This window comes from Ursus maritimus, unplaced genomic scaffold, assembly GCF_017311325.1.
Source record: "Ursus maritimus isolate PB19 unplaced genomic scaffold, ASM1731132v1 scaffold_36, whole genome shotgun sequence".
Taxonomy (NCBI): domain Eukaryota; kingdom Metazoa; phylum Chordata; class Mammalia; order Carnivora; family Ursidae; genus Ursus; species Ursus maritimus.
In genome coordinates, this window is record NW_024426230.1 from 15319935 (window position 1) to 15343621 (window position 23687).

At 34.3% G+C, this 23687-nt stretch overlaps 1 long non-coding RNA gene across 2 annotated transcripts in view; it reads left to right on the plus strand.

Moving 5' to 3' along the window:
• The window catches only part of LOC103665770, a 549718-nt gene that overhangs the window by 233745 nt on the left and 292286 nt on the right, over positions 1-23687 (plus strand). For both annotated transcript variants that reach the window (XR_005832051.1, XR_005832052.1), the window contains exon 3: positions 6746-6803. This is a non-coding gene — a long non-coding RNA (uncharacterized LOC103665770). The remainder of the gene's footprint in view (positions 1-6745; positions 6804-23687) is intronic.

Below are 23687 nucleotides of genomic sequence, written 5' to 3' on the forward strand. Positions count from 1 at the left end.
GTTCCTTTACCATTAGGATCAAGATAACATATTTTATACTTGAGCATTGATTTTGTAGCAGGCATGCCACCACTTGTGCTCCTGTGACCATTAAAAAAGGTGCTAAGTATAAGATACTTCTCGGTTAAGCTTGGATTCTTTCTCAGAACCCTTCTCCATGCTGTGCTACTGATAGTTACTGTAAGTGATTAGAAGAAGAACATATTATTGAATATTTAAATGCTTACTAGATCAAGTGAGAAAATTATATGTGAATCTTGCCTTAAATATAGTTGACCCTTACACAATACAGGTTTGATTGGGTAGGTCCAGTTATAAATGGTTTTTGCAATATAGTTCTGTAAATGTATTTTGTCTTATGATTTTCTTAGTAACATTTTCTTTTCCCTAGCTTACTTTATTGTAAGAATACGTATATAATACATATAACATAGAAAATAATGTGTTCGGGGAGCCTGGGTGGCTCAGGCTCTGCCTTCGTTAAGCGTCTGCCTTCAGCTCAGGTGAGCCCCTCATCGGGCTCCCTGCTCAGTGTAAAGCCTGCTTCTCCCTCTCCCACTCCCGTACTTATGTTCCCCCTCTTGCTATGTCTCTTTGTCAAATAAATAAAAATCTTAAAAAAAGAAAAAAAATGTGTTAATTGAATGTTTATGTTTGGTAAGGCTTCTAGTCAACAGTAGGCTATTAGTAGTTAAGCTTTTGGGGGAGTCAAAAAGTATACGTGGATTTTTGACTGTGCAGGGGGTCAGCACTCCTAACCCTCTGTGTTGTTCAAGGGTCAACTGTAATTTAAAAACCTCTTCTCTATTTGCGTGGCAAAGAGTTCTTGTAGAAGGAATGAATTTGATGTGGTCTGTGGTGTCCATGAGACAAAAAGAAGGAAAATCTAAGATAATTTTTTTTTAAATCATGAATTGGTTGAATCCTGAAATATTGTAAACGTCATGTAACTAGTCCTCAACTGCAGACATAGAATATACTTAAAGATCGAGAACATCTGTAAGTTCTTACCTCATGACCACTACTTTTTTCTAGTATGTTATGAACAATAATAGTGTTGGAAATTTTACTATCTGCTGCAACTGAATTCTTTATTTTTTTGTTTTTAAAAGGTACAGCTGCTAACTTTCCTCCCAACTACAATATAATATTCCTAAGTCTTTATTTTATTACCCTTCATATTAAAATAAAGTATAATGGTTACTATTAACACAATGGCTGTTAATCTAATGGAACATTTTTTAGTTTTACAAGGTTGTCTATATAAACAATCATTAATCTTTGGAATATCAAGATAAAAGTCTTAGAAATACTCAGTTATTAATTTTTAAAGATATTGAAAAATAGTTCTGATGGCAGAAAACCCATAAAACAAAGGTTTGAAACCTTTGCCATGTTTTGTATATAAAGAAATAAGAATTTGGCTCAGTTATTTCTGCACTCTTTAGTTGTTTGTTCATTTTCTCATTGCTAACCTAAATTTATAGATACTTTGAGAATAGTCGATCTTCTAAAGTTGGGAAATATTTTGTTAATGTAAATAAAGAGTAAATATTTTATGGGAGAAGTCTTTGTCTCAACTTTTACCAATCAAGAAATTTAATAAGGGCATATTTAAACAGGTCTTTTAGAGATTTAGATTTTCCAAACTTCTATCCAAAGATTTCCTAAAAGAATAATTTTAAGGTTAAGATGGTTATAATATAGATTTTCCCCCTAAAGCAAATACTAAGAAAATACCTAATATTTTGGCTTAATCCCAGAAATAGTGAAGCATAAAATTGAAGGTATGAGAAGAGGAACTGATTTGTTAAAATGGCCAAATCAATAAGATTAATGTCAAAGAACAAAACCTTGAATTCTGATGAATTCCCATGACCAAGCAGATTGATTTGGTGTTTCATTTATTTATCATTTCGTTTATTTTCAAGGTTTAGAAGTTGAACTATGCGTCAACTGATGAAAATTATATTAACTTTGCAAGATATGAAATTCGTAGTCTTTTTACTTGGAGTGTTGAAAAAAAATTGTTTGTTTTAAAAGTAAATCTCTTTTATTTAGTCTTTTAAAAAGATTTAAAATCCTATCAAATGCTAAGCAAAGCAAAGAGATTTTAAAGAAATGATATTTTTTTAGTATTTTAATGTATACTATGCTGGCTCTTAGAACAAAGGAAAAAGTATTTACATTTGTCCATCTAACAATTTCCTTCTGAACATATTCTCATTTATCGTAGAACATACTCCAACATATTAACCTTTTTTAGACCATTTTATTGAAATAGGCTGATATAATTTAGTTTACTGTAATCAGAAAGCAGTAGAAATACGTTTTACCTTCTTATATCTTATTGTCAAAGGAAGAAAGTTAAAAAAATTTTAAGTGGTATTCAAAGAATGAAATCATTCATGACACTTATTTCATTTTTTTATGGGGCGATATTTAATATGTTTAATACAAAATGAGAGCACAAATTAGCCGTGGAAGATTAAAATTGGTTATCACTGGGGCACCTGGATGGCTCAGTCAGTTAAGCGTCTGCCTTTGGCTCAGGTCATGATCCCAGGGTCTTGGAATCAAGCCCTGGATCGGAGCTCTCTGCTCAGTGGGGAGTATGCTTCTCCCTCTCCCCCCATTCATGCTCTCTCTCACTGTCTCTATCTCTGTCTCTCTCTCTCTGTCAAATAAATAAATAAATAAATAAATAAATAAATAAATAAATAAAATCTTAAATAAAATTGGGTATCACTATTTGACAGGCAGACCAGTGGCTTTCCAAAGTCATCCTATTCCCCAAGATCTATGACTATGTTATGTTACATGGCAGAGGGTAATTAAGATTGAAGATTGAATTAAGTTTGCTAATCAGCTGACCTTAAAATAAGGAGAGTCTGAATTATTCAGGTGGGTCCATTGTACTCCTAGAGGTCCTTAAATGTGTAAGGAGAAGCAGAATTGTCATTACCAGGGTGAATACAATGTGAAAAAGACTCAAACAGCCATTGCTGGCTTTAAAGACAAGGGGGCCCACCAGCCAAGAAATGCAGGTGGTTTGTAGAAAATGGAAAAAGCAGGAAAACAGATTCTCCCCTAGAGTGTCTAGAAAGGAACACAGCTCTGCTGACACCTTGATTTTAAACCAATGAGACCCATTTCAAACTTTTCACCTCCAGAACTGCAAGATTATAGATTTGTATTGTTTTGCACCACTGTTTGTGGTAATATGCTACCATGATAGGAAATGAACACAACCATAATAATACTATTTTTGGGACATCTTAAGTTTAAATTGAGACCGGTTGAAGGAGAGGTACCTAGTAATGGTAGTAGTCACAGTTACCTCTAGCAGCATTGGCTGTTCTGTTTACCTTTTATAAAGCTCTTCTATGTGAGTGTCTCATGGGCTCTTCATTGTAATTTAGCCAGGTAAAAGAGGCTATGTTGGTGCATATTTTACAGCTATGGAAACTGAGCTCCAGAGAAATGATGTGGCATAGACAGATATGGGGTTCAGTCCCTCATCTTCCCTTGCTGAATCCTGGGCTTTGGCCTGTGTGCTAGCCCAGCACTGGTAGACACTGAGAAGACTTTTAACAAACATGAGGCTTGTTTTATTTCCAAGAGCTTAATTACAGTTTGAAGAGTTGGCAGCTGGTTGGATTTCAAACCAACCTTAACAGTTATGAATATGTCTGAATTTGCTCTTAATAAATCTCAGGTTTTTGATTGTGGGTAGAGGAGTACAAAGAAATTATAGAGTTTTTTTTTTTTTTTTAAGATTTATTTATTTATTTGACAGAGAGAGACAGCCAGCGAGAGAGGGAACACAAGCAGGGGGAGTGGGAGAGGAAGAAGCAGGCTCCCAGCGGAGGAGCCTGATGTGAGGCTTGATCCCAGAACGCCGGGATCACGCCCTGAGCCGAAGGCAGACGTCCAACGACTGAGCCACCCAGGCGCCCCTACAGAGTTTCTTATGAGTTTCTATTATAACCTTGAAAAAATGGTGAACAATTTCATTTGTTTTCTGAGTTAAGGAGATCCATTACTTGTTCAAGTTTCAATTTACTTGTACAATTTATTTTATTTTGAATTTAATGTTACTGAATTAATTTGGCTTTTATAATTTATATCGGTCATGGAATAAAAAAAAATTCCAGGCCCTTATTAAAGATTAACAGTGGGTGAAAGATTGGACTCTGCCATGGAACATGGTAAGGTAATGGGGTCAGGGTTGTGTGGCTGTTATAAGTATGGGATGCCTGAATTTCAGTTCTGGTTTCCCCCTTCCTAGTTGTGTGACTTTAGGCAAGCCATTTATTTTTCTGTACTGCTAATTCTTCATCTGTTAGATGGGGTTTGGAAAAGTTATTAATTTATAAGAGTTACACCAGAATTAATTGAGATAACATGAGGAAAGTATTTAAAACAGTGCTATGTGTTTGTTATTATTATACAGTTCCTATTTAAATTCAGTACTTTTTAAAAGAGAGGAAAAAACCTCTTTTTTAAACAGATTTTGTTATTTATTTTGAGAGAAAAGAGAAGAGAGCAAGCAAGTGGGGGGAGGGGCAGAAGGAGAGGGACAGAAAGAATCTCAAGTAGACTGCACGCTGAGCATGGAGCCTGATGTGGGGCTCGATTTCATAACTGCGAGATCATGACCTAAGCTGAAATCACGAGTTGGTCACTCAACTGACTGAGCCACCCACATGCCCCAAGAGAAACCTTTTTTAAGAACAATAGTTCCTGACCTCCATATAATAATTTTCCTCAGTTACTATTATATCTAAGGTAAACATTTTGCATCTGCAATAAAAAAAAACTAATGCTTTTATGATACTCCTAAGAATTTATTTCCTAAGAAATAAAAGATTTATCTTCAAACTGGAGCTGTTTAACCATACATTAATAGAGACAGCAACAATGCGGAATTTGTAAAATGTGGTATATAAATTATCAATAAGTTCTCTAGTGGAACATTCTTTCCATTTCCCTATTCTATATACCACATGAGGAGGGATAAACAATTTCCCAAAATTGCCAAAATCTTAGCATTTTTACTGAAAACTTCATCATGCCTTATTGTTTTCTCCATATTATCTTTGAAATTGGTGACAATGGTCATGAGTAAAAACAATCACTTTATGTTATATGTGGCATTCTGCACACCCAAAACAAAAACAGAAAGAAAACCCCAAAAAAACCAAACCAAAACCCCCCAAATAACAATGGAACAAATTTGCAATGTGAAAACCTAGGTAAAAATAAGTATCTTTATTAAAATCAAAATAGGCAGTGATTTTAAGGCACATAGTCAAATAATAAGCAATATATATATATATGTAATTTGATTAAAAAGATGGCTTTTATGAAGGCAGTAATGGTTCTAAATCAAAGGGATAAGTATTGATAAAAATGATGGTTAATATACAATGTATTTTGGTTATATATCATTGTTCTTTGGAGAAATTAGAATTCTTAATTTTAGCATTATTAATTCCTTTGTGGAAAACAGAGCCTCATTTTATTTTATTTTATTTTAATACTTGGATAGAGTCACATTTTAGAGACATTTTCCCCCAAAAGGAATATCTACGTCATTTAAACTGTGAAATGCTGGTGGAATCTCAAAGAATTTGTGGCATATTAATTGATGGTTTATTAAAATAGGCAAGCATCGGGAAAATTACCGCCACCATCTAATTTTTATTATGACTTTGCTTTTGAATTATAATTTTTAGCAGGGTATGAATTTCTAGATTGACAGTTTTTTCCCCCCTAAGCACCTTGACAAGTGATTTTATGTTGCTGCTACCTCAACCATAGTTTAGAACAAGATCTTGTATTGCCAGTTTGGGATTCCTGCTGATAAATTATATTGAGACTATGACAGATTCAATCATCAAGGCAGGCTAGATCAAATCATATTTGAGACATATTACTGACAAGGATTAGTATTCAGGATAAATAAAGAGAAAAGACAAATGACATGTAAAATGGGCATAGGATATGAACAGAGATTTCACACAGGAAAAAAAATGTTTCTAATAAACATTCGAAAAGATATTAAATTCCTTGGTAACCAGGGATATTCAAATGAGATGCCCTTCACACATGCAAATTGGCAAATATTTAAAAGATCAACCTTGTGATGTTATTTAATCATGTTGAGAAATGAGAACTCTTGAATACTGTTAACGGGGAGTATACATGACTAATAATAGTAATTGGAGTACAGTTGTCAAAGAGAAATTGCATTGAACAAGTGAAACAAAAAAGGGAGACTTTATTCAAGACTGTTGTAATTGATGAGAGAGATTGAATTCAACTGTGCTGAAACTAAAGGTGGAGGAATTTTAAGTTCTGTGTGGCTTTGGGAAGAAAGTTCTGGAGGATATTAGGGGCAAGGTTGATCAATGTGATTAGGCATCCATATTTGCTAATTGTTTCTTTTCTAAGTTAGGCTAATATTCTCTAATTGAAACTGGGAGATAGAGGTGCTATATAACTATATATACATATTAATTTTTCATTAAGAACATAAGATTAAGTAATATATGTTGAAATAGAACCAATGGTATAAAATATTTTTTAAAGAAGAAAGTTGCTTTTCAATTAAATCATCTGTTAATTGAAGATAGAGTAGATGAGGTTCCAGTAACATAGGAAAGGGAAGGTTTTTTTTTTTTTTTTTTACAGTTTATTTTTTAAATTCCAATATAATTAACATGCAACATTATATTAGTTTCAGGTGCACAGCACAGTGATTCAAGAACTGTATACATTACTCAGTGCTCATCATGGTAAGTGTACTCTTAATCCTCTTCATCTATTTTACCCATCCCCCATTCACCTCCTCTCTGATAACCATTAGTTTGTTCTCTATATTAAGAGTCTGTTTTTGTTTCTCTTTTTTGTCTTGTTCATTTGTTTTGTTTCTGAAATGCCACATATGAGTGAAAACATATGGTATTTGTCTTTCTCTGAAAGACTTATTTCACTTACCATTATACTCTCTAGATCCATGCATGTTGTTGCAAATGGCAAGATTTCATTCTTCTTATGGCTAAGTAATGTTCCATTGTGTGTGTGTGTGTGTGTGTGTGTGTGTGTGTGTGTGTATAGTAGTATATATATGCTGCCTATATATACTGCCTCTTCTTTATCCATTCATCTGTTGCTGGACAGTTGGGTTGGTTCCATATCTTGGCTATTGTAAATAATGCTGCAATAAATGGGGTACATATATAGTTTCAATTAGTGTTTTCATTTTCTCTGGGTAAATACCCAGTAGTGGAATGGCTGGATCATATAGTAATTCTACTTTTAATTTTTTAGAGAACCTCCATGCTGGTTTTCACAGTGACTGCACTAACTTGCATTCTTACCACCAGTGTATGAAGGTTCCTTTTTCTCCTTACCAACACTTGTTTCTTGTGTTGCTGATTTTAGACATTCTGACAGGTATGAGGTGATTTCTCATTGTAGTTTTGATTTGCATTTCCCTGATGATGAGTGATATCAAGCATCTTTTCACGTCTGTTGGCCACCTGTATGTCTTCTTTGAAAGGATGTCTGTTCATGTCTTCTGCCTATTTTTCAATTCAGTTATTTGTTTTTGGGGGTGCTGACTTGTATAATTTCTTTGTATATTTTGGATACGAACCCTCTATAGGATATGCCATTTGCAAATATCTTTCATTAAGTATGTTATCTTTTAGTTTTGTTGATTGTTTCCTTTGCTGTGCAGAAGCTTTTTATTTTAATGTGGTCACGATAGTTTATCTTTGCTTTTGTTTCCCTTGCCTCAGGAAACATACCTAAGAAATATTGCTTTGGCAATGTCAGGGAAATTATTGCCTGTACTGTCTTCTAGGATTTTTATGGTTTCATGTCTCACATTTAGGTCCTTAATCCATTTTGAGTTTGTTTTTGTGTATGGTGAAAGAAAGTGGTCTAGTTTCATTCTTTTGCATATAGCTGTCCAGTTTTCCCAACACCATTTGTTGAAGAGATTATCTTTCTCCATTGTATATTCTTGTTCGTTTGTTGAAAATTGATTTATCATATAATTGTGGGTTTATTTCTGGGCTCTCTATTCTGTTCTGTTGATCTATGTGTGTGTTTTTGTGCTAGTACCATATTGTTTTGAATACTACAGCCTTGTAGTATATCTTAACATCTGGAATTGTGATATTTCCAGTTTTGTTCTTCCTTTTCAAGATTGCTTTGGCTATTTGGAGTCTTTTGTGGTTCCATACAAATTTTAGGATTCTTTGTGTTAGTTCTGTGAAAAATACTGTTAGTATTTTGATAAATTAAATCTGTAGATTGCTTTGGGTATTATGGACATTTTAACAATATTTGTTCTTTCAAACCATGAGCATGGAATATCTTCCCATTTGTTGGTATTGTCTTCAATTTCCTTCATCAGTGTTTTATAGTTTTCGGACTACTAGTCCTTCACCTCCTTGGTTAATACCTCCTTTTATTCCTAGGTATTTTATTATTTTTGGTGCACTTGTAAATGAGATTGTTTTCTTAATTTCTCTTTCTGCTACTTTATTATTAGTGTGTAGAAATGCAATGGATTTCTGTATATTAGTTTTTTATCCTGTGAATTTACTGAATTTATTTATCCATTCTTTTTATTTTTATTTCAGTTTTTTGGCAGAGTCCTTAGTGTTTTGAATAAAAGTGGTGAGAGTGGACATCCCTATCTTGTCCCTGACTGTAGAAGAAAAGCCTTCAGTTTCTCCTCATTGAAGATTATATTAGCTGTAGGTTTTTCATATATGGACTTTATTATGTTAACATACGTTCCATTTATCTCTACTTTGAGGGATTTTTTTTTAAATCAAGAATGGATGTTGTACATTGTCAAATGCTTTTACTGCATCTATTGAAATGATCATATAGTTCTTATCTTTTCTTGTTGATGTGATGTATCACACTGATGATTTGTGACTATCGAACCACCCTTGCATCCCAGGAATAAATCCCACTTGATTGTGGTAAAGGGTTTTGTTTTTTTTTTTTTTTTTTGGTTTGTTTGTTTGTTTGTTTGTTTTAAATCTGTTGTTGGATTTGGTCAGCTAGTATTTTGTTGAGGATTTTTGGATCTATGTTCATCAGCAATATTAGCCTGTAGTTCTCTTTTCTGTAGTGTCTTTATCTGGTTTTGGTATCGGGGTAATGCTGGCCTCATAAGATGACTTTGGAAGCTTTGCTTCTTCTTTTATTTTTTTGAATAGTTTGAGAAGAATAGGTATTAACTGTTCTTTAAAGGTTTGGTAGAATTCATCTGTGAAGCAGTCTGATCCTGGACTTTTGTTTGTTGGAAGGTTTTTTGGGTTGTTTTTGTTTTTTATTACTAATTCAATTTCATTGCTAGTAATTGGTCTGTTCAAACTTTCTATTTTTTTCTTGTTCAGTTTTAGAAGTTTATATATTTCTAGTAATTTTTCAGTTTTTCTAGGTTGTTCAATTTGTTGGCATATAATTTTTCATAATATTATAATCCTTTGAATTTCTGTGATGTCAGTTGTTTCTCCTTTCATTTATGATTTTGTTTATTTGAGTCATGTCTTTTTTTTTTTTTTTTTTTTTTTTTTTTTTTTGAGGAGTCTGGCTAAAGGTATATTTATTTTGTTGATTCTTTCAAAGAACCAGCTCCTGGTTTCTTTGATCTGTTCTACTGTGTTTTTCAGTTTCTATTTTGGGATAGAAGAGAGTGGCATGATATATTCAAAGTGTTATAAGGGGAAAAAAAAACCCTGCAACCAAGAATACTCTACCCATCAAGGCTATCATTCAGAATAGAAGGAGAAATAAAGAATTTCTCAGGCAAACAAAAATTAAAGGAATTCATGATCACTAAACCAGCCCCACAGGAAGTGCTAAAGGGAACAAACTGAGTGGAGAGAAAAAACATAAGCAGGAGTAAAAAGAGTAGAAAGCAGAGAAGCAATAAAACTAAATGTATCTATAAAAATCAGTCATGGTGGGTGCCTGCGTGGCTCAGTCAGTTAAGTGTCCAGCTCGATTTTGGCTCAGGTCATGATCTCGGGGTTGTGGGATTGAGCCCTGCATGCTTAAAATTCTCTCTCTGTCCCTCTCCACCCTCACATGCTCTCTCTCTTTCTCTCTCTCGTAAAAGATAGATAGATAGATAGATAGATAGATAGATAGATAGATGATAAAACCAAGTGTATGTGGACAGGGTGGCTATTTTCCTTTTGTGATAATGATGGGAAAAATATTTGACGCTGCCAGCCATTTGTTGTATCAGCCAGTTCCTTCCTGGCCTATACAGTTGTTTTGTTTTGTTTTTTCCTCCAAAATAGAAGACTCCAATATTTATCCTACAAGCAAGGAAGAAACTGAACAAACTATATCAGAGCTCAAATAGTATACATGATTTCATTCTGAAATCCTATAGTTGCACTTTGGACAATCTTATGGGAAGAGTATTTTGATGGAACTATGATTTTTAATTGGGTAAATTTATATCCTTTATTAGAATGAAATAAAAGGGAGAAGACCTTTTGCCACATTTCTGATGAAATGTTCAAAAGAAAAATAAATGCTTTTTTTTTTTTTTTTTTTGTAAAATATTTTTAGGAGAAAGAGAGTGAATGGAGGCAATTAGACAATAGAAATAGTTGGGTGAAACATTTAAACACTGAAATATTAACAACTAAATTAGAATTGAAAATATTCTCTATCTGGAGGAGCTTTTTTTCTAACTTTTCTAGATTACCTCAGCATTTACCTAGAGAGCATTTCTCAATTAAAATATTGTCTACAGAAAAGGGTCAATTTTACGTCTCATCAATTTCACATGTACTAATCACAAAATGCAATTTTAAGGTGATTATAAGCAATTTTATGTAAAAAATAGTAATAGAACCTTTTTGAAGACATATGTTTTTCCTCCCCCAAATTTTTCATTGACATGGAATTAGAAACAGATGCAACTGAAAAGGTTGCAAATATATTAAAACAATGATTATTCTGCCTACATCATTATTAATGTTTAGATAATAATTATATTTAAGTTTTTTTTCTTTGCTTTAATGTACTTGGATAAATGTATGGTTTTTTGTTTTTGTTTGTTTGTTTGTTGTTTAAGAAAAGTTTTCAAACCCTTCTTCCAGTCATATTTAGGAATTCCCTGGACATGTCTTATAAATGCTGGTATAAGTTGATACTCCCAGGGTCCTGCTGAAACTGTGTTTTCTGCCAGTGTCCACCACTATTCCATCAGGTACATGCCTCTGCCAGGTACTACTGTTTCTTGGTAGCTTGGTAGAAACCATGATGTCATGGTATTAGTCAGGCAGTGGTGTCCTGTAGCACAGACTAGGGTGCTGCTTGGCAGTCCCCAGGGGCTCCCATGAGTATGGTGGTTTCCTTTGTCTTGACCATGACAAAGCTGACCATCAGGTCAGAGGAAAAGTGGGGGAGATGTGTTCTCTCTCTCCTTTGTCATATACTTTTTTAGATGGTCTTAAAGCAGTGTGACTTGTGCTTTTTTGATTTGCAGGGTTTTTAATGAATTTAGTTTTTAAGTTTTTGTTTGGTGTCTGTTTCTAGAATGTGCCTGAGGACTTTCATGGGGCAGAGTATACCACAGTATACCCACAAACTTCCGTCTGGCATTTAGAATCAGCCTTTCTTTCAATTTGTCCCCTCCCAGGAGACACTTCTGGTCCCCTACAAACAAATACTTGTCAAGTCATCCCTTCAAGTTGACCAGACATTTCCAGATCTGTCTCAGACTCATCAGTGGTATAACTTGAGTTGTTTCCCAGGAGACTCCTAGTTCCCTTGCACATGGTCTTCTCTCAAACCTGTCTGAACAACTAAAGTCTGAATTCCCTCAGCGGGCACAGCCTAGACTGAAGTTGAGAATTCATTATATAATGAACTTAACAAGTAACAAAATGTTTTGAGCAGCTCTTTATTTTGAGGGCATTCAACAAATATGTATCAGGTATCTACAATTGGACAAACGTAGTGTTCATTGTCAAGTATATAAAGATTTCCAAGCTGCGGTCCTCATCTTCAAGGAATCCAGCTTAGCAGACAGATACATATTAATGTGTAACTATAATTCATTGTGATAAGTTATAACAAGATATGTGAAGCACAGTGATAACATTATAACAGCAGGGGTGATATGCATATGCACACAGAGATGGAGATATGAAGATTTCTGGCGTGCAGAGGTATGCTTATGGTTGGGGTGGGTGGAGAGGAAGAGTTAAAACTGATGGTGTGGAATGTAGATTGAAGGGTGGGCATAAACCAAATATAAATGCTGTGTCCCATGCTGAAAATCTTCAACAGTTTACAATCGCTGGAAGATGTTTAACGTGGCAGAGACTTGATCCTATGTGTTTTAGAGAAATGACTTATTGGAGGGGGCATGTATGGATTAGATTGTACTTGTTACTCAACAGAATGGAGACAAAGAGATAAATGAAGAGAGAGTATTGCAATTGTCTAGACAGGAGTTGATGAATAGTGCAAAATGGAGATAGAGAGGATATTTCAGGAGGATATTTCCATTATTTAGGAGGGAGAACAAGCAGGACTCAGTAACTGGATCTGGGCATTCTGTGAGAGAGAGGTAGTAGTCTATGAAGACTCGTGGATGACATTCTTAAAACTACTTGAAACAGGAAATGCAGGATAGGAAAAATTTTAGGGAGGAAAAAGAATGCATTTTCTGTTATAAATGACTAAAGAAGAGAACATGGATAGCAAAAGGAGATTAAAATGCAGTGGAAGAAAATGGAAGAGACAGGAGAAGTGAACATGGACAGACAGGAAAAAGCAAAAAAAAAAAAATGTAAGAGAAAATCATAAACAGTTGCAGAGTGATACCTAGGTTTATATTTGAGAAGTAATTCTGTTTTCAGTTCTTTGTAGTATGACATCTAAAAGCAATGCCATTTTATTTTTGCAACTATAGGCATTGCTCTTGTTGCTGTTTTTTTTATTCATCATTACAAGATGAATATGGTAAATATTTGTTCTCCGAATTGGAGAAAAGTGAAAAATGGTATGGGAAAGGGAAACAAAAGAAAACAGAGACCATGCCTGGTTATCTTCAGTAAACTCTGTCTGTCAACCATGCCAGCACTTGCAAAGGAATTTTTATCTTTAAGATTAGGATTCCATAAAAACCAACAAATTTTCACTGGATTCATATTCAGTTAAGAGGAGGTGGAAAGGGGCGCCTGGGTGGCACAGCAGTTAAGCGTCTGCCTTCGACTCAGGGCGTGATCCTGGCGTTATGGGATCGAGCCCCGCATCAGGCTCCTCTGCTATGAGCCTGCTTCTTCCTCTCCCACTCCTCCTGCTTGTGTTCCCTCTCTCGCTGGCTGTCTCTATCTCTGTCAAATAAATAAATAAAATCTTAAAAAAAAAAAAAAAAAGAGGAGGTGGAAAGATGGGATACATCTTATGGCTGTTTTTTAGTTTCTTTCATGGACTGAATAGGTAGCCAGAGCTACTTGTACAGGCATAAATAAGACATAGAATAATGGGGTTGGAAAGAACTCATGTAGATTATTTTCTAACCACTGCTTCCATAATTTTTTCCACATGAGAAAATAATTACACAGGCTTGCCTGGCCAAGTGTTCTTAAATTCACAGAGCTGTTTGGTGGGATGGTAAGGTTGATTTTGGAGTGAATATATAACAAATCTAAATCAACAAACTAAGAATTATTTATGAAGAATTGGGTCTTCCTTTGTTCAGGGAATACAAACCTCGCCAAACCGCTTACTTTACCAAAATAAGTATTTTTTAAATATTGAAGAAAGGTAAAAATTGAATTTTTGTCTTATAAGATCACTGTGTACCGAAATATTCTCTATGAATTTTGTAATTACCAAGGGCAGATATATCTTGAAATATGATTTATATTAGAATATCCAATAAAATCCAATTGATTCTCAGTTCCTGGAACTGTGGCTTCAGGTTTGATCAATGCAGAGTAAAGGATCAGTAATTAAACAATAACGATTTTTTTCAAGTGGAGGTAGTTAATATTATTGTAAATTGCTTTGCTGTGAGTAGGCTCAGGCTCTTAATGATTTTGTAGATGATTTTGGGAACAAAATCAAGCTTTCAATTACATTATTATTTCAGGCCTTGTATATGGCGTTTAAAGAAAGGCATCTAAGTGTATCACAGAAAAGGTGTGTGACAACCTGAGAATTACTTTATTAACTTGTGAGATAGCCTCTTCAGATACATAAGAGCCTTTTGATTATTTTGATCATTCACCTGCCAATTTTCATGAGATGTACACAGAAAGCAGACAGTTGTGCTGGGCAGAAGAATAAAAACAGACAAGAAATGAACAAGCCTTCAACCACATTGCTCTTCAACACAGCAAATACTGTGGATTTTTATTCTAGTGGCTTGGAAACAGTGGGGGACCATATCCTTAGCTATAGTCACCCATAGGTAGGGATTTCTTTCTTCATTTTGTGACTCTCTGCAGATGTTGGTCTGAAATGTGTAGGTTATGATGCTATGAGAAAGGCCTTAATGGTTCAATGGTGGTCAGCTTGCTCTGGAGGGAAGATTGACTTAATCAGTTAGTGACATACTCTCTTCTCACACTATGATCCATATGCTCTCTGAACCTTGTGTGGGGAAGGTTTAAGCAAGTCTTGACAATTCAGCCCCCCTGAACTCTGCTGACCACAAAGAATGATGTGGTAAAGAATGGGAAAATCAGTGAAAATCGTGCTCCGGTAGCCCAAACAAGAGAATCTCTAGTGGTTTACACCATTTTTTCAGCCTGACCATCTACAAAGAAAGGATGGGGTGCAGTGTGGTAGTTCAGATAGTTTTTATGCACAATCTCCATGAACTTAACAAAATATAATGGCGTCTGGTAGGCCATGTATTCCACACAATTAGTATAGAACTAGTTATCACCATTTGAAATTTGGTATGAAACGTGGAGTTACTGTTAGATACTTATTTACCACAGTTCTTTTTCTTTAATGGTGCTATACAATCAATATATCAGTATGGATTTTCAAAATTTACTTACTTTGTAATGTAATTTAATGCATAAGTAGTGCTTGGATACCTCTGGAGGATTTTGTAGAGAATCCCAGATATCAAATAATTTCACAAATAAATACTTAAGTATGTTTCTCTAATACATGATGACTTTTTAAAATACATGATGACACAGTAATGTTAACACATCCAACATATTGAACATTTATTTCTCAATATTGTTAAATACCCAGTTTATGTTCTATTTTCCCTCATTGTCTCAAAAATATCTTTTTGTATGTTGTTGGAATCAGGATTTGACATTTGTTCATTTTATCTCTTAAGTTCCTTCTCCTTTTTATTTTCCTTTTACTCTATAACAGTTTTCTTTGTTTTCTTCCTTCCATTTACTTGTTGAACATGCTAGATCATTTGTCTAGTAGAATTTCTCAAGTTTTGGATTTAGCTGATTATGTCTTCTGGTGTCTTTAACGTGTTACTATTTCTATATTTCCTGAACTTCCTGTAAATTAGATTATATGTAGATGTTTGATTAAATTAAGTTCCTTTAAAAAATGCTGTATTCTTACTGTACTACACGAGGAGGTACATATATACTGCTGTTGCTTTTTAGTAAGATTGATAAGTAGGTTCAGGTGGTGTCCGCCTGATCCCTCCATTTTAATTCCCCAAATACCTTTCACCTAATGGTTTTAGTGGCCATTGGTGATTGTTCCTAAAATCCATGATCTCGATAGGAATCGAATTCTAACACTGCCATTTGTCTTGCAATTATTAGTTCTAATTCTTCTATAAAGAAGATCTTTCCCTGATAACCATTTGATCATCCTGAAATATGATCCACGTGGGAAGACAGGATAATGACAGATTGTTTCCATTGATTTATCAATTATTAGCATAATGAGTTGATGCCCTAGCAACATTTAAAGGTGACCAATTAAGTCTTATTTATTATAAGATATCTTATTTATTGTGTATATCATTACGAACTTACTGTATATTAATATATGAACTTATATAACATATTATTTATAAGTATACAAAAATATTTAAAATGTTTGATATGCTTCAGTGCACTGGAGTCATTATTCTTTTTTGGCTGCTCAAATTGCCCCATCTTTGGTCAGTGGGAATGATTGCCTATGTTCTTTTAACATGACCCCAGTTGTTTTTCATAGTCTCTTTACTTTCAGGTACAAGCAAGATATTATAAGCTTAATTTGACATTTCCTTTTCCAGACCTGAAATCAACTATTTCTCCAAATTCTCTGGTTTCTTTAAGTGGGTAATGGTATTTAGAAACCAAAATATGGACACTGGAGGTTTTCATTGCCATTGGATTGTTATAGTTTTTAGGCCTTTTAGTGGACTGAGCTAGGAAATAGAAATATTTTGTAAAGAGAAAAATAAATTATGAGTAAACTAATATTAAGTTCAAATTAATTTATGTAACATTATTTTTAGTATTATATTTTAATTTATCTATTGTACTTTTGACTATCAGTTTGTGTTTTTAGTGTTTTTAGTAGTTTCTCTAGGGCTCAAAAATACTTAATTTTTACAGTCTGCTTGGAATCAGTATTTTACCACTTTAATTGGAATGTAGAAGCAGCCTTACTACTTTATAGGTCCCTTTCTGCTATCAATGTGTTATATATCTACAAACACTAAACATCAAAACAATGTTATAGCTTCTGGTTTCAACTATCAACATATTTTAAGGTGCTGAATAGAAGAAAAATGGTTATATATATATATATATATATATATATCACTTAATTATGTATCTTGCAGTCATTCTATAACCACTTATAAAGACTTTCCTTATTCCTTTTTAAGACTGTATAGTGCTCCATTGTATGAACTTACCATGATCTCTTAACTAGTCTCTTATTGGTGGACATATGCATTATTTTGGGGCTTTGATTATTACTAATCAATATAGATTTTAAACCAAACTTTCTTATTCATTTTACTTGGGAAAATGAAATATAGTGAGAAGTCTTCACAGTGTTTTTTATAACCCAAATCATTTTAGGTTTCACATGTAGTTTATAGCCAGTGCTGTAAATCTCTTAGTTGTAATTCTTAGACTCATTACAGATGCAGTAAGACTAAGATATTTGAATGCTAGGATTTGCTCACGGGCACTGTCTTTAATGGTAGGCCACTCCTGGTAATGATGATTTATGAATACCTTGGATTCCTTAAGCAGTTTCCCTACCGGTATTGTCGGAAAGGCTAGAAAGCTCTCAGGTTTTCAGCACTGAATTAGTAGCAGAAAAATAAGAAATAGGGCATTTAAGAGATAAAATGCCACAGGTAATGGTAATGATTAGTAGTAGTGAGTTAGTCCACAAACTGGAGTTTAGTAATATGGATATCGGATGGGAAGAAAACTGAGATCCATTGAAGGAGTCACTACAAGAGGCAATGTACAGCAAAGGATGGGAAACTAGAAAACAGAAGGACTGGGATAAGATAAAGACAGCCATTTCAAACGTGTTTGATCCTACCCCCGTGGGCATATTTCAGTTGGTGTTAAAGGGACAGCTCAACATTTGGTGTTTTCTACCTATCTATCTCTAGTTTAAATGTAAGCTGATTTGAAAAATAGGTTAATTTTTCTATTGTATCAGTCTGAAGATGTGGATCAGAGGATTTTTCCCCCAACTCATTTCTTTTATTACATCAGTACTTCTAATATAGGAAATAGTATAATCTAGGATTCCAGGGGCATATGGTTCAGAGTTTTTACATTTAGTATTGCTCTCTTAGGTGGTAGACAAACACGTAGAAATAATATTTGAACATGACTCCATCACAGTCTACATAATGACATAATTAAGAGCGTCCTAAGATATCATGAGAAAAAAGGCCCCTAAGTAATTTGTGATCAGCACAAATTTTTAAATACCTAGCAACAGAAGTAGTTGTGGGTCATCTTGACTCCTATAGTGATGGAAGAGATTCAGTTGTCAATTTTTGCTGGATTCTGATCCTTAGGTGACATTATTTTTGAGCAATGTCTATGCCTCCACATTTTGAACTTTAACAGTTAAGAACAATTCTAACCTTAAACTTGATTTTGGAGTTTTACAGTTAAGAACAGTTCTAACCATAAACTTGAAATATTTCTGATAAGATTCCGATTTGTATTAACTATAATATAGCTTGAGAACTGACACCTTTAACTGCTTTCCATTTTGGAAGTGTCTAATGATTCTATTTTCTACCATGAAGTAATTCAGCCATGTCTTCCTTAGCTAAAGAAAATAAAATGATAAAAACTTAAGTAGTCTAAGGAAAGCCTGAAATTCCTACTTTGCTCTTAGAGTAGAGTATATTATAGATGCATATATGGAATCTTGCTTGGATAAATACTGGTAGTACTAATACGGTGGCACTGAAATGTCATCCTGGCATTTTGCTTTTATCACATGAATGTACAAATTTGTTTTTCTGGACGTCAGTTTCAATTCATCCACTGTGGTGCCATATTTGTATTCTTAGAAATTCAGATTATTTTGAAGTGTTGAGAAGTTCAGGTGCACAGAATTTCCAAGCTGAAGATGGTCAACTTGACATAAATGTTAAAAGGTGATGATCCTTTAGTAACATCCTTTAAGTGTCTGGTTTTGGTGAAGGAGTTGGGGAAAAGGGATGGATATTTACTGAACATTCTCTGTATGACAGGTAATGTGTTAAATACTTCACATATATATCTTATATAATAGAGCTCTATGGGTAGACATTACTATATTAATTTGTAAACCAGAAAAGTAGAATTCCAAAAGTCTAAATAACTTAGGGTCACACAGACCTTAAGTGGTAGGATAAATCTTTGAACTTAGTTTTGTTGACTTGGGCTTCTCCCACCATGCTTCACCAAATCCCTTACTTACTCGGGTAGGATTAGTCTTTAAAAGACCTGGCCCCCAGTAGGAGTGATAATATGCTTATTAATAGGTGTTGGATATGGGTGTTGTATAAGGGCCTTATTAATGTATTTGCAGGTGTACTTGTAGTATCCATAAATCCCACTTCAACCAGTGCATTTGATGTGGTTTTTTAGTATATGTGGCTGATTGAAACACTCTATTTGCTGAAATACTATTTTTCTTAGAGTAAAATACATACATTTAATTTTTCTAGTAAATTGTTATAGTAGCTAAATACAGAATAACCCTGGTTTCTTTTCACAAATTAAAATCCCAAGATGTTTATAATGTAAGCAAAAATGAGAAATTTTAGAACTCTAATCGTGGCATCCTTATGACTTTGATTATCCTGTGACAGAAAAAATGTGCCTAAGGATTCCTTAGGCTCATCAGACATCAGGATGATGGTGGGGTGGGGAAAGGGCAGGTTTTAGGTTAAGTGATGCAAGTTCTCCAAGCCTTGACTAGGTTTAAATAAGACAAACTTGAAATAGAGGATCAGATGATTTAGATATTAACTCTTCCCATCTCTGGAACTCTTTGCCGTCTCCAATAACAAGAAATAGAGCTTCAAATCTTAGAGCTCCATGGGAAGCCAGGCAGGTGGTTCTACTATGTTGTATTTTCCAAGCTTGCTTTAATATGCCTCAAGTGAATGAATAACTGTGGACACCCAGGAAGCCCAGGTGGCTATCATTGATATTAAAATAATTCATTTTATTATACCTTTTCATTCTGAATCAAGGATGAGGCACCAAAAGTCTGTAAGACCTAGGAGTGCAAGGAAAGGTCTGAAAGAGGATTTTTTTTATCTTGCCCATTGAATTCCAAAATATAGGTATCTGTCTTCTTTTAAGCACCTGGATGTGTGCAGCTTAATGTAATTGACCTCATGCATGTTGTGAAGAAAATTAAAAACCCTATCTCATGCTGGGGGCTATAAGTTTTCATCAACAACTTGGACTTGGCCTGAAGGTCAACTCTTACCACCTGAAAACAGATCTATTTATTTCCCAAAGTGCTACTTAGAACACTAGTCCTATAAGATATTTGTGGAAAAAAATTTCCATAGTGTAATTAAAGTTTGGGAAACACCATATATCTACCTATTAGATTTTTTTAGAAGATTTTTATTTATTTGTTTGAGAGAGAGATTGCAGAAAGAGAGAGAGAGAGCGCGTGTGCGCGCCAGAGTGGGGGGAGGGGCAGAGGTACAGGGAGAAGCAGACCCCCCACTGAGCAGGGAGCCCACCCCGAGGGGCTGGATCCCAGGACCCCAGGATCATGATCTGAGCTGAAGGCAGGCACTTAACTGACTGAGCCATCCCAGAATCCCTACCTATTTAATAATTATAATACACATTAGTGTATTAAATAAGGTTTCTGATAATTCAAATAGTAAATGGGAAAAAACAACAAAAATTGTGTAACTTTTCTTGATAGTCATTTTAATGGGAATCTCCTCCCTATCAAAGTTTCACAGAACTAGTGATTAAAGCAGTGTGTTTTTGGCATAAGGATAGGCAAATAGACCAATGGAATAGAATAGAGTCCAGTAATAGACCCTCATTGTAATTTATAACAAAGATGACACTGCAGTGCAGTGGACAAAGTATGATCTTTTCAATAAAAGGTACTGGGTCAATTAGATATCTCTAGGAAGAAAAAAAAAAATGAACCTTTCTTCACATTTACATATGAAAGATAAAACAATTTGGCTCTGGGGGGAAAAGATAGGAAGTTATCTTCCTGACATGAAGGAAAAGTTTTCTTGACACATAAAGAAAAAAGATGGTAAAAAGTCTACATTTAAAGTAAGGACTCTGTTCATGAAAGGACACCACTAAGAAACTAAAGAAGAGAGCTGGAGAGTTGGAGAAGATATTTTTACTATATATATCTGACAAAAGACTCATGTATAAAATATGTATAAAATTGCTACAAATCCCTATCAAAAAGCCAGAATTGAATAGAAAAAATGGACAAATGATTTGAATAGTCATGTTAGAGGAGAGGATATTTAAGTGGCCATTAGAGATGAAAATGTGCTCAAATTCATTAGTCATCAGGAAAATATAAATTAAAACCATAGCATGATTACAAAGGAGTGGCTAAAATAAAAACAGAAAATGCCAAGTGTGTCAAGGATATAGAGTGGTGGCAACGCTCATCCACTATTGGCAGGAGTGTAAAATTAGAATGACCACTTGGGAAAGCTGGTTGGCAGTAATCGTTAAAGCTGAAAATGTGCTTATCTTATGAGCCAGCATTTCCACACCTAGATTATATATCTAACAAAAATTCACATATATGTTCACCAAAAGACATGCACTATAGAATGTTCATAGCAGCATTATTTGTAAGGACTCCTAAACTGGAAACGTACAAATGTTTATCAACAGTAGAATGAATAAAGTGTGATAAGTTCATATAATGGACTACAATACAGCAATGATAATAAACAAACTATAAATACAGAATAACATAATAAATTTCACGAATACAATATTGAGATATAACAGGCAGACATGAAAGAGTACATATTGGGTGGGGCGCCTGGGTGGCGCAGTCGTTAAGCGTCTGCCTTTGGCTCAGGGCGTGATTCCGGCGTTCTGGGATCGAAACCCCACATCAGGCTCCTCCGCTAGGAGCCTGCTTCTTCCTCTCCCACTCCCCCTGATAGTGTTCCCTCTCTCGTTGGCTGTCTCTGTCAAATAAATAAATAAAAATCTTAAAAAAAAAAAAGGAGTACATATTGGGTGATTCCATTTATATAAAGTTTTTAAACAGGCAAACTAATCTATGCTGTTAGATATCAGAACAATGGTTACTACGGAAGGGGGCTTAAAGAGGCTTCTGGGTGCTAATAATGTTTTGATCTGGGTGTTGGTTTCACTTTGTGAAAATTCATTGAACAATATATTTATGATTCATGTGTTTTCTTGAACATTTGACATACTAAAATAAAAAGTATGCTAAAAATGTGGACCTATAAAACACAAAATTACTAAATAAAAGATTCTTAGATCTGGGCTTCCAAGGAACACACTTTTGGAAATGCCGACCTATTCCACATTGCTATTGATAGGTATTGTTCAAGTCATATTTTTTTTTATTGAAATAAGACCAGATGAAATGATATTCAAGGGAAGACATAAATGGACATTTTCCCCCAAGTAATGTTTGAATTTGTCATTATTTATGTATTGAAGATAGTGAAGCACTGAGTGGTAGTGGTAAATGATTAAAGAAATCATTTAATGAGCATTTGAAAAGTAATGAGAGAAATAGATGCAATTTAATTATATAAATATTAAAACAAGATCAAACACATAGGTTTTTAATTTGGAGCAATAGAAAAATATCAACTTTCAATAACTTTGTAAGAAATATATAAAAAGTATTCTGCAGCAAACAGCAATTTTGTGGATTTTTGTAATTAAATCATTTTTATACTTTAGGTTTTCATTTATCGCTGACATGTAAGAGTTAATATGCAATCATACTAGCTTATACAATATTGTCCCTTTTCCCACTTCTTTAATATGTGTTTTACCATTTCAGAGACATTTTTTATGACAGAGTGTGTGCCTGGATCTTTGTGTAAATGCTTTTCTCTTAACGCTAATTTAATAATTAAATCACTTCCTCTGGAATGTTGAAATGCCAAATGTCCAGTTTCTCTGCTTCCACAGTCTTCATCCTCTTGACAGCCAACAGTTGCTCTAAATGTTTGACATTCAGAAATTGGAGAGAATAGGTCAGGACTGTGGCGAGTTGGTTTGCATTTTAAGTAAGCTGTGAGTGAAGAGAGTGGAAGGAGATGTGTCCAGTGGTAATTTCTCTTAGTTATTTTTTGTGACTGCCTTAAGATTTGTGTTTGTTTTTCCAGAGGAAATAAAAACTAGACTGGTTGTTCTTATCCCGATTTTACTTTTCTTGTAGTAATCCCTTTGGAAAATTATAGGAATCTGAAAGTCTGGCTATTCAAAAATTATATATTGTATTTTTAGTCAAATGAGATCATTATACTTATTGCCATGATGCATGTTTTTAGAGAATTAGAATCATTGAGTATGACTTTGGATTTTTTTTTTTGTGATAACAGATTTATAATATTCATGTTTAGATTTCCTTTTATATAGCAGACTTACACTTTGAAAGTATCTAATATTTATAGCTAGTCCTTTTTACTCAGGTTTACAAGAGAAGGATTCCTTAGAATATTCAAATATTAATCCAATCACAAATCTTATGTTAGCCAATCATTTTACTTTTCTCTTCAATAGAAATGTTTGCCTTATATTTTGATGAATGTGTTTGCTATCATTTCACCACATGTATTTTCTTCTCTTTACCTGATGTGGAAAATGCAAATGATGCCAATAAAATGATCAAAAGGTAGAGAAGGAAAGAGGAGCAGCAGCAATATTAGTGACAGCAGCAACGGATTAGGCAAAATTAGCAAAATTATCTAAATAACCAAGTCACAGGTCAAATCTCATATAGGGACCTCCGTGGGAAATTACACTTGTGTTGCTGTACTGAAATCTTATGCTCATAAATATTATTAAAGATGGGGGAATTTCTATCCTTTGTGATTGACTTCCTGAGCCAGCAGCAGGTAACTGGTGGAGTCTGAGCCTGTGCTGACAACTTCCTGAACACACAGGAAAATGGCTGTGGAG